We start from the raw sequence: 11,885 nt of genomic DNA on the forward strand, positions 1-11,885 counted from the left end.
CTACAGTAAAGGAGAGAGCAGCTTAAAAAGAGGAACTTAAAAAGCTAAATCTAAGGAGGAAAGGGATTTAAAAGAAATTTTGAAGAGTAAAATTAGGAGAAAAAGGTAAAAGAAAAGGCCAGGATTTTAAATCTTAGTGAAAAAGCAGCTTTTAGTGAAAAATCTCTTTTTATAAAAGACTCACTCCCAAAGGACGTTCCTGCACAAAGTGGAGTACTTGCTTTCGCTTTCCTATCACACTTTGCGGTAATAATCCGAGAGTGACATTATCAACATTTTAGGCACAACAATTAGGCTAAAAGCAATTCCCCACTGATTTTCCCAATTACCCACCTAAACCCACTGAAGTCATGCTTCCGGTTCAATGTCCGGTTGAACAGGTTCCTCGGACCCAATTCATCTCTCCCTTGTTTTGGGGCCGTTCCACTGTATTGTGGATGGTTGGAAGCAAAAAGTTTGTGCGTTGGTCATAATACACTGTATGGCTACGAATTGCATAAATTATAACACAACCGTGGCTAAAATTGCATGTATTAAGTGACTATTTTGCAAACCGCAAGGCGGCCAGTTAAAGTGATCCTGTATATGAATATAGGACTACAATACAATACTGTTGTATATAAATTCGCTCCCACTTACGCAAATGCCTACGACCATACCATGTTGAATGCACCGGTTCTCGTCCGATCACCGAAGTTAAGCAACATTGGGCCTGGTTAGTACTTGGATGGGTGACCGCTTGGGAACACCAGGTGTTGTAGGCTTTTTCTTTTGAGTATTCAAACCTCATAGAATACTTTTATTCGATATTTACACATTTTAGAGCCTCAAAAAGCCTCGGTGATCGAAAAAGTTAAGCCTCATCGAGCGCGGATACTTTTTTGGAAATCGGTAAAAACTTGTCCAAAATGATTCGCTGTGCCAGATTTTTTTGTTTTAGCCCCAACTATGGCTCAAGTGGAGCATGCCCACAAAAAATGAGCCATTTCGGACTAAAATTGACGATTTGGTGGCCAAAACAAAGTTCGGTGATCGAAAAAGTTAAGCCTCATCGAGCGCGGATACTTTTTTGGAAATCGGTAAAAACTTGTCCAAAATGATTCGCTGTGCCAGATTTTTTTGTTTTAGCCCCAACTATGGCTCAAGTGGAGCATGCCCACAAAAAATGAGCCAATTTGGACTAAAATTGACGATTTGGTGACCAAAACAAAGTTCGGTGATCGAAAAAGTTAAGCCTCATCGAGCGCGGATACTTTTTTGGAAATTGGTGAAAACTTGTCCAAAATGGTTCGCTGTGCCAGATTTTTTTGTTTTAGCCCCAACTATGGCTCAAGTGGAGCATGCCCACAAAAAATGAGCCATTTCGGACTAAAATTGACGATTTGGTGGCCAAAACAAAGTTCGGTGATCGAAAAAGTTAAGCCTCATCGAGCGCGGATACTTTTTTGGAAATCGGTAAAAACTTGTCCAAAATGGTTCGCTGTGCCAGATTTTTTTGTTTTAGCCCCAACTATGGCTCAAGTGGAGCATGCCCACAAAAAATGAGCCATTTCGGACTAAAATTGACGATTTGGTGGCCAAAACAAAGTTTGGTGATCGAAAAAGTTAAGCCTCATCGAGCGCGGATACTTTTTTGGAAATCGGTAAAAACCTGTCCAAAATGATTCGCTGTGCCAGATTTTTTTGTTTTATCCCAAACTATGGCTCAAGTGGAGCATGCCCACAAAAAATGAGCCAATTTGGACTAAAATTGACGATTTGGTGACCAAAACAAAGTTCGGTGATCGAAAAAGTTAAGCCTCATCGAGCGCGGATACTTTTTTGGAAATTGGTGAAAACTTGTCCAAAATGGTTCGCTGTGCCAGATTTTTTTGTTTTAGCCCCAACTATGGCTCAAGTGGAGCATGCCCACAAAAAATGAGCCATTTCGGACTAAAATTGACGATTTGGTGGCCAAAACAAAGTTCGGTGATCGAAAAAGTTAAGCCTCATCGAGCGCGGATACTTTTTTGGAAATCGGTAAAAACTTGTCCAAAATGGTTCGCTGTGCCAGATTTTTTTGTTTTAGCCCCAACTATGGCTCAAGTGGAGCATGCCCACAAAAAATGAGCCATTTCGGACTAATATTGACGATTTGGTGGCCAAAACAAAGTTCGGTGATCGAAAAAGTTAAGCCTCATCGAGCGCGGATACTTTTTTGGAAATCGGTAAAAACCTGTCCAAAATGATTCGCTGTGCCAGATTTTTTTGTTTTATCCCAAACTATGGCTCAAGTGGAGCATGCCCACAAAAAATGAGCCAATTTGGACTAAAATTGACGATTTGGTGACCAAAACAAAGTTCGGTGATCGAAAAAGTTAAGCCTCATCGAGCGCGGATACTTTTTTGGAAATTGGTGAAAACTTGTCCAAAATGGTTCGCTGTGCCAGATTTTTTTGTTTTAGCCCCAACTATGGCTCAAGTGGAGCATGCCCACAAAAAATGAGCCATTTCGGACTAAAATTGACGATTTGGTGGCCAAAACAAAGTTCGGTGATCGAAAAAGTTAAGCCTCATCGAGCGCGGATACTTTTTTGGAAATCGGTAAAAACTTGTCCAAAATGGTTCGCTGTGCCAGATTTTTTTGTTTTAGCCCCAACTATGGCTCAAGTGGAGCATGCCCACAAAAAATGAGCCATTTCGGACTAAAATTGACGATTTGGTGGCCAAAACAAAGTTCGGTGATCGAAAAAGTTAAGCCTCATCGAGCGCGGATACTTTTTTGGAAATCGGTAAAAACTTGTCCAAAATGGTTCGCTGTGCCAGATTTTTTTGTTTTAGCCCCAACTATGGCTCAAGTGGAGCATGCCCACAAAAAATGAGCCATTTCGGACTAATATTGACGATTTGGTGGCCAAAACAAAGTTCGGTGATCGAAAAAGTTAAGCCTCATCGAGCGCGGATACTTTTTTGGAAATCGGTAAAAACCTGTCCAAAATGATTCGCTGTGCCAGATTTTTTTGTTTTATCCCAAACTATGGCTCAAGTGGAGCATGCCCACAAAAAATGAGCCAATTTGGACTAAAATTGACGATTTGGTGACCAAAACAAAGTTCGGTGATCGAAAAAGTTAAGCCTCATCGAGCGCGGATACTTTTTTGGAAATTGGTGAAAACTTGTCCAAAATGGTTCGCTGTGCCAGATTTTTTTGTTTTAGCCCCAACTATGGCTCAAGTGGAGCATGCCCACAAAAAATGAGCCATCTCGGACTAAAATTGACGATTTGGTGGCCAAAACAAAGTTCGGTGATCGAAAAAGTTAAGCCTCATCGAGCGCGGATACTTTTTTGGAAATCGGTAAAAACCTGTCCAAAATGATTCGCTGTGCCAGATTTTTTTGTTTTATCCCAAACTATGGCTCAAGTGGAGCATGCCCACAAAAAATGAGCCAATTTGGACTAAAATTGACGATTTGGTGACCAAAACAACGTTCGGTGATCGAAAAAGTTAAGCCTCATCGAGCGCGGATACTTTTTTGGAAATCGGTAAAAACCTGTCCAAAATGATTCGCTGTGCCAGATTTTTTTGTTTTATCCCAAACTATGGCTCAAGTGGAGCATGCCCACAAAAAATGAGCCATCTCGGACTAGAATTGACGATTTGGTGGCCAAAACAAAGTTCGGTGATCGAAAAAGTTAAGCCTCATCGAGCGCGGATACTTTTTTGGAAATCGGTAAAAACTTGTCCAAAATGGTTCGCTGTGCCAGATTTTTTTGTTTTAGCCCCAAATATGGCTCAAGTGGAGCATGCCCACAAAAAATGAGCCATTTCGGACTAAAATTGACGATTTGGTGACCAAAACAAAGTTCGGTGATCGAAAAAGTTAAGCCTCATCGAGCGCGGATACTTTTTTGGAAATTGGTGAAAACTTGTCCAAAATGGTTCGCTGTGCCAGATTTTTTTGTTTTAGCCCCAACTATGGCTCAAGTGGAGCATGCCCACAAAAAATGAGCCATCTCGGACTAAAATTGACGATTTGGTGGCCAAAACAAAGTTCGGTGATCGAAAAAGTTAAGCCTCATCGAGCGCGGATACTTTTTTGGAAATCGGTAAAAACCTGTCCAAAATGATTCGCTGTGCCAGATTTTTTTGTTTTATCCCAAACTATGGCTCAAGTGGAGCATGCCCACAAAAAATGAGCCAATTTGGACTAAAATTGACGATTTGGTGACCAAAACAAAGTTCGGTGATCGAAAAAGTTAAGCCTCATCGAGCGCGGATACTTTTTTGGAAATTGGTGAAAACTTGTCCAAAATGGTTCGCTGTGCCAGATTTTTTTGTTTTAGCCCCAAATATGGCTCAAGTGGAGCATGCCCACAAAAAATGAGCCATTTCGGACTAAAATTGACGATTTGGTGACCAAAACAAAGTTCGGTGATCGAAAAAGTTAAGCCTCATCGAGCGCGGATACTTTTTTGGAAATTGGTGAAAACTTGTCCAAAATGGTTCGCTGTGCCAGATTTTTTTGTTTTAGCCCCAACTATGGCTCAAGTGGAGCATGCCCACAAAAAATGAGCCATCTCGGACTAAAATTGACGATTTGGTGGCCAAAACAAAGTTCGGTGATCGAAAAAGTTAAGCCTCATCGAGCGCGGATACTTTTTTGGAAATCGGTAAAAACCTGTCCAAAATGATTCGCTGTGCCAGATTTTTTTGTTTTATCCCAAACTATGGCTCAAGTGGAGCATGCCCACAAAAAATGAGCCAATTTGGACTAAAATTGACGATTTGGTGACCAAAACAAAGTTCGGTGATCGAAAAAGTTAAGCCTCATCGAGCGCGGATACTTTTTTGGAAATTGGTGAAAACTTGTCCAAAATGGTTCGCTGTGCCAGATTTTTTTGTTTTAGCCCCAACTATGGCTCAAGTGGAGCATGCCCACAAAAAATGAGCCATCTCGGACTAAAATTGACGATTTGGTGGCCAAAACAAAGTTCGGTGATCGAAAAAGTTAAGCCTCATCGAGCGCGGATACTTTTTTGGAAATCGGTAAAAACTTGTCCAAAATGGTTCGCTGTGCCAGATTTTTTTGTTTTAGCCCCAACTATGGCTCAAGTGGAGCATGCCCACAAAAAATGAGCCATTTCGGACTAAAATTGACGATTTGGTGGCCAAAACAAAGTTCGGTGATCGAAAAAGTTAAGCCTCATCGAGCGCGGATACTTTTTTGGAAATTGGTGAAAACTTGTCCAAAATGGTTCGCTGTGCCAGATTTTTTTGTTTTAGCCCCAACTATGGCTCAAGTGGAGCATGCCCACAAAAAATGAGCCATCTCGGACTAAAATTGACGATTTGGTGGCCAAAACAAAGTTCGGTGATCGAAAAAGTTAAGCCTCATCGAGCGCGGATACTTTTTTGGAAATTGGTGAAAACTTGTCCAAAATGGTTCGCTGTGCCAGATTTTTTTGTTTTAGCCCCAACTATGGCTCAAGTGGAGCATGCCCACAAAAAATGAGCCATCTCGGACTAAAATTGACGATTTGGTGGCCAAAACAAAGTTCGGTGATCGAAAAAGTTAAGCCTCATCGAGCGCGGATACTTTTTTGGAAATCGGTAAAAACCTGTCCAAAATGATTCGCTGTGCCAGATTTTTTTGTTTTATCCCAAACTATGGCTCAAGTGGAGCATGCCCACAAAAAATGAGCCAATTTGGACTAAAATTGACGATTTGGTGACCAAAACAAAGTTCGGTGATCGAAAAAGTTAAGCCTCATCGAGCGCGGATACTTTTTTGGAAATTGGTGAAAACTTGTCCAAAATGGTTCGCTGTGCCAGATTTTTTTGTTTTAGCCCCAACTATGGCTCAAGTGGAGCATGCCCACAAAAAATGAGCCATCTCGGACTAAAATTGACGATTTGGTGGCCAAAACAAAGTTCGGTGATCGAAAAAGTTAAGCCTCATCGAGCGCGGATACTTTTTTGGAAATCGGTAAAAACTTGTCCAAAATGGTTCGCTGTGCCAGATTTTTTTGTTTTAGCCCCAACTATGGCTCAAGTGGAGCATGCCCACAAAAAATGAGCCATTTCGGACTAAAATTGACGATTTGGTGGCCAAAACAAAGTTCGGTGATCGAAAAAGTTAAGCCTCATCGAGCGCGGATACTTTTTTGGAAATCGGTAAAAACTTGTCCAAAATGGTTCGCTGTGCCAGATTTTTTTGTTTTAGCCCCAAATATGGCTCAAGTGGAGCATGCCCACAAAAAATGAGCCATTTCGGACTAAAATTGACGATTTGGTGACCAAAACAAAGTTCGGTGATCGAAAAAGTTAAGCCTCATCGAGCGCGGATACTTTTTTGGAAATTGGTGAAAACTTGTCCAAAATGGTTCGCTGTGCCAGATTTTTTTGTTTTAGCCCCAACTATGGCTCAAGTGGAGCATGCCCACAAAAAATGAGCCATCTCGGACTAAAATTGACGATTTGGTGGCCAAAACAAAGTTCGGTGATCGAAAAAGTTAAGCCTCATCGAGCGCGGATACTTTTTTGGAAATCGGTAAAAACCTGTCCAAAATGATTCGCTGTGCCAGATTTTTTTGTTTTATCCCAAACTATGGCTCAAGTGGAGCATGCCCACAAAAAATGAGCCAATTTGGACTAAAATTGACGATTTGGTGACCAAAACAAAGTTCGGTGATCGAAAAAGTTAAGCCTCATCGAGCGCGGATACTTTTTTGGAAATTGGTGAAAACTTGTCCAAAATGGTTCGCTGTGCCAGATTTTTTTGTTTTAGCCCCAACTATGGCTCAAGTGGAGCATGCCCACAAAAAATGAGCCATCTCGGACTAAAATTGACGATTTGGTGGCCAAAACAAAGTTCGGTGATCGAAAAAGTTAAGCCTCATCGAGCGCGGATACTTTTTTGGAAATTGGTGAAAACTTGTCCAAAATGGTTCGCTGTGCCAGATTTTTTTGTTTTAGCCCCAACTATGGCTCAAGTGGAGCATGCCCACAAAAAATGAGCCATTTCGGACTAAAATTGACGATTTGGTGGCCAAAACAAAGTTCGGTGATCGAAAAAGTTAAGCCTCATCGAGCGCGGATACTTTTTTGGAAATTGGTGAAAACTTGTCCAAAATGGTTCGCTGTGCCAGATTTTTTTGTTTTAGCCCCAACTATGGCTCAAGTGGAGCATGCCCACAAAAAATGAGCCATCTCGGACTAAAATTGACGATTTGGTGGCCAAAACAAAGTTCGGTGATCGAAAAAGTTAAGCCTCATCGAGCGCGGATACTTTTTTGGAAATCGGTAAAAACCTGTCCAAAATGATTCGCTGTGCCAGATTTTTTTGTTTTATCCCAAACTATGGCTCAAGTGGAGCATGCCCACAAAAAATGAGCCAATTTGGACTAAAATTGACGATTTGGTGACCAAAACAAAGTTCGGTGATCGAAAAAGTTAAGCCTCATCGAGCGCGGATACTTTTTTGGAAATTGGTGAAAACTTGTCCAAAATGGTTCGCTGTGCCAGATTTTTTTGTTTTAGCCCCAACTATGGCTCAAGTGGAGCATGCCCACAAAAAATGAGCCATCTCGGACTAAAATTGACGATTTGGTGGCCAAAACAAAGTTCGGTGATCGAAAAAGTTAAGCCTCATCGAGCGCGGATACTTTTTTGGAAATCGGTAAAAACTTGTCCAAAATGGTTCGCTGTGCCAGATTTTTTTGTTTTAGCCCCAACTATGGCTCAAGTGGAGCATGCCCACAAAAAATGAGCCATTTCGGACTAAAATTGACGATTTGGTGGCCAAAACAAAGTTCGGTGATCGAAAAAGTTAAGCCTCATCGAGCGCGGATACTTTTTTGGAAATCGGTAAAAACTTGTCCAAAATGGTTCGCTGTGCCAGATTTTTTTGTTTTAGCCCCAAATATGGCTCAAGTGGAGCATGCCCACAAAAAATGAGCCATTTCGGACTAAAATTGACGATTTGGTGACCAAAACAAAGTTCGGTGATCGAAAAAGTTAAGCCTCATCGAGCGCGGATACTTTTTTGGAAATTGGTGAAAACTTGTCCAAAATGGTTCGCTGTGCCAGATTTTTTTGTTTTAGCCCCAACTATGGCTCAAGTGGAGCATGCCCACAAAAAATGAGCCATCTCGGACTAAAATTGACGATTTGGTGGCCAAAACAAAGTTCGGTGATCGAAAAAGTTAAGCCTCATCGAGCGCGGATACTTTTTTGGAAATCGGTAAAAACCTGTCCAAAATGATTCGCTGTGCCAGATTTTTTTGTTTTATCCCAAACTATGGCTCAAGTGGAGCATGCCCACAAAAAATGAGCCAATTTGGACTAAAATTGACGATTTGGTGACCAAAACAAAGTTCGGTGATCGAAAAAGTTAAGCCTCATCGAGCGCGGATACTTTTTTGGAAATTGGTGAAAACTTGTCCAAAATGGTTCGCTGTGCCAGATTTTTTTGTTTTAGCCCCAACTATGGCTCAAGTGGAGCATGCCCACAAAAAATGAGCCATCTCGGACTAAAATTGACGATTTGGTGGCCAAAACAAAGTTCGGTGATCGAAAAAGTTAAGCCTCATCGAGCGCGGATACTTTTTTGGAAATTGGTGAAAACTTGTCCAAAATGGTTCGCTGTGCCAGATTTTTTTGTTTTAGCCCCAACTATGGCTCAAGTGGAGCATGCCCACAAAAAATGAGCCATCTCGGACTAAAATTGACGATTTGGTGGCCAAAACAAAGTTCGGTGATCGAAAAAGTTAAGCCTCATCGAGCGCGGATACTTTTTTGGAAATCGGTAAAAACCTGTCCAAAATGATTCGCTGTGCCAGATTTTTTTGTTTTATCCCAAACTATGGCTCAAGTGGAGCATGCCCACAAAAAATGAGCCAATTTGGACTAAAATTGACGATTTGGTGACCAAAACAAAGTTCGGTGATCGAAAAAGTTAAGCCTCATCGAGCGCGGATACTTTTTTGGAAATTGGTGAAAACTTGTCCAAAATGGTTCGCTGTGCCAGATTTTTTTGTTTTAGCCCCAACTATGGCTCAAGTGGAGCATGCCCACAAAAAATGAGCCATCTCGGACTAAAATTGACGATTTGGTGGCCAAAACAAAGTTCGGTGATCGAAAAAGTTAAGCCTCATCGAGCGCGGATACTTTTTTGGAAATCGGTAAAAACTTGTCCAAAATGGTTCGCTGTGCCAGATTTTTTTGTTTTAGCCCAAACTATGGCTCAAGTGGAGCATGCCCACAAAAAATGAGCCATTTCGGACTAAAATTGACGATTTGGTGGCCAAAACAAAGTTCGGTGATCGAAAAAGTTAAGCCTCATCGAGCGCGGATACTTTTTGTAAATGACAATTTCAGCAATAACCATTGCTCCAAACACACCCCATATACTTGTAAAGGCCATTCTAATAGTTCCCCTGCTTGCGTTTACTGTATATTTGATATTTGGAACTGTCTCGGAAACATCAATACTAATTGTAAAATTTCCCTTTATTAATCTAACTTTTAAGTTAGTGCAAATCGCTGAGTTCCATTCTTTAGGCTGCACTCCGCTAACGCAGAGTGCATTCAAATAAAACTTATCAAATAGAGTTGATACTTACCTATTTAATAAGTTTATCACAACAATTAGGCTAAAAGCAATTCGCCACTGATTTTCCCAATTACCCACCTAAACCCACTGAAGTCATGCTTCCGGTTCAATGTCCGGTTGAACAGGTTCCTCGGACCCAATTCATCTCTCCCTTGTTTTGGGGCCGTTCCACTGTATTGTGGATGGTTGGAAGCAAAAAGTTTGTGCGTTGGTCATAATACACTGTATGGCTACGAATTGCATAAATTATAACACAACCGTGGCTAAAATTGCATGTATTAAGTGACTATTTTGCAAACCGCAAGGCGGCCAGTTAAAGTGATCCTGTATATGAATATAGGACTACAATACAATACTGTTGTATATAAATTCGCTCCCACTTACGCAAATGCCTACGACCATACCATGTTGAATGCACCGGTTCTCGTCCGATCACCGAAGTTAAGCAACATTGGGCCTGGTTAGTACTTGGATGGGTGACCGCTTGGGAACACCAGGTGTTGTAGGCTTTTTCTTTTGAGTATTCAAACCTCATAGAATACTTTTATTCGATATTTACACATTTTAGAGCCTCAAAAAGCCTCGGTGATCGAAAAAGTTAAGCCTCATCGAGCGCGGATACTTTTTTGGAAATCGGTAAAAACTTGTCCAAAATGATTCGCTGTGCCAGATTTTTTTGTTTTATCCCAAACTATGGCTCAAGTGGAGCATGCCCACAAAAAATGAGCCAATTTGGACTAAAATTGACGATTTGGTGACCAAAACAAAGTTCGGTGATCGAAAAAGTTAAGCCTCATCGAGCGCGGATACTTTTTTGGAAATTGGTGAAAACTTGTCCAAAATGGTTCGCTGTGCCAGATTTTTTTGTTTTAGCCCCAACTATGGCTCAAGTGGAGCATGCCCACAAAAAATGAGCCATTTCGGACTAAAATTGACGATTTGGTGGCCAAAACAAAGTTCGGTGATCGAAAAAGTTAAGCCTCATCGAGCGCGGATACTTTTTTGGAAATGACAATTTCAGCGATAACCATTGCTCCAAACACACCCCACATACTTGTATAGGCCATTCTAATTGTTCCCCCGCTTGTGCTTACTGTGTATTTGATATTTGGAACGCTCTCGGAAACATCAATACTAATTGCAAAGTTTCCCTTTATTAAACTAACTTTTAAGTTAGTGCAAATCGCTTAGTTCCATTCTTTAGGCTGCACTCCGCTAACGCAGAGTGCATTCAAATAAAACTTATCAAATAGAGTTGATACTTACCTATTTAATAAGTTTATCACAACAATTAGGCTAAAAGCAATTCGCCACTGATTTTCCCAATTACCCACCTAAACCCACTGAAGTCATGCTTCCGGTTCAATGTCCGGTTGAACAGGTTCCTCGGACCCAATTCATCTCTCCCTTGTTTTGGGGCCGTTCCACTGTATTGTGGATGGTTGGAAGCAAAAAGTTTGTGCGTTGGTCATAATACACTGTATGGCTACGAATTGCATAAATTATAACACAACCGTGGCTAAAATTGCATGTATTAAGTGACTATTTTGCAAACCGCAAGGCGGCCAGTTAAAGTGATCCTGTATATGAATATAGGACTACAATACAATACTGTTGTATATAAATTCGCTCCCACTTACGCAAATGCCTACGACCATACCATGTTGAATGCACCGGTTCTCGTCCGATCACCGAAGTTAAGCAACATTGGGCCTGGTTAGTACTTGGATGGGTGACCGCTTGGGAACACCAGGTGTTGTAGGCTTTTTCTTTTGAGTATTCAAACCTCATAGAATACTTTTATTCGATATTTACACATTTTAGAGCCTCAAAAAGCCTCGGTGATCGAAAAAGTTAAGCCTCATCGAGCGCGGATACTTTTTTGGAAATCGGTAAAAACTTGTCCAAAATGATTCGCTGTGCCAGATTTTTTTGTTTTATCCCAAACTATGGCTCAAGTGGAGCATGCCCACAAAAAATGAGCCAATTTGGACTAAAATTGACGATTTGGTGACCAAAACAAAGTTCGGTGATCGAAAAAGTTAAGCCTCATCGAGCGCGGATACTTTTTTGGAAATTGGTGAAAACTTGTCCAAAATGGTTCGCTGTGCCAGATTTTTTTGTTTTAGCCCCAACTATGGCTCAAGTGGAGCATGCCCACAAAAAATGAGCCATTTCGGACTAAAATTGACGATTTGGTGGCCAAAACAAAGTTCGGTGATCGAAAAAGTTAAGCCTCATCGAGCGCGGATACTTTTTTGGAAATCGGTAAAAACTTGTCCAAAATGGTT

The 11,885-nt window shown here is 41.1% G+C and overlaps 3 non-coding genes across 3 annotated transcripts; all 3 read left to right on the plus strand.

The window, feature by feature from the left end:
- Nucleotides 1-645: 645 nt before the first annotated feature.
- On the plus strand, nt 646-764 carry LOC142347541 (5S ribosomal RNA). Its single transcript, XR_012760528.1, has one exon. It is a non-coding gene; the product is annotated as a 5S ribosomal RNA (ribosomal RNA).
- A 9,220-nt stretch (nt 765-9,984) lies between these two features.
- LOC142347543 (5S ribosomal RNA) lies at nt 9,985-10,103 on the plus strand. Its single transcript, XR_012760529.1, has one exon. It is a non-coding gene; the product is annotated as a 5S ribosomal RNA (ribosomal RNA).
- Nucleotides 10,104-11,240: 1,137 nt separating this feature from the next.
- On the plus strand, nt 11,241-11,359 carry LOC142347544 (5S ribosomal RNA). The gene has a single exon (XR_012760530.1). It is a non-coding gene; the product is annotated as a 5S ribosomal RNA (ribosomal RNA).
- Nucleotides 11,360-11,885: the final 526 nt, after the last annotated feature.

Source organism: Convolutriloba macropyga, chromosome 9 (genome assembly GCF_964194025.1).
Source record: "Convolutriloba macropyga chromosome 9, txConMacr16.3, whole genome shotgun sequence".
Classification (NCBI taxonomy): domain Eukaryota; kingdom Metazoa; phylum Xenacoelomorpha; order Acoela; family Convolutidae; genus Convolutriloba; species Convolutriloba macropyga.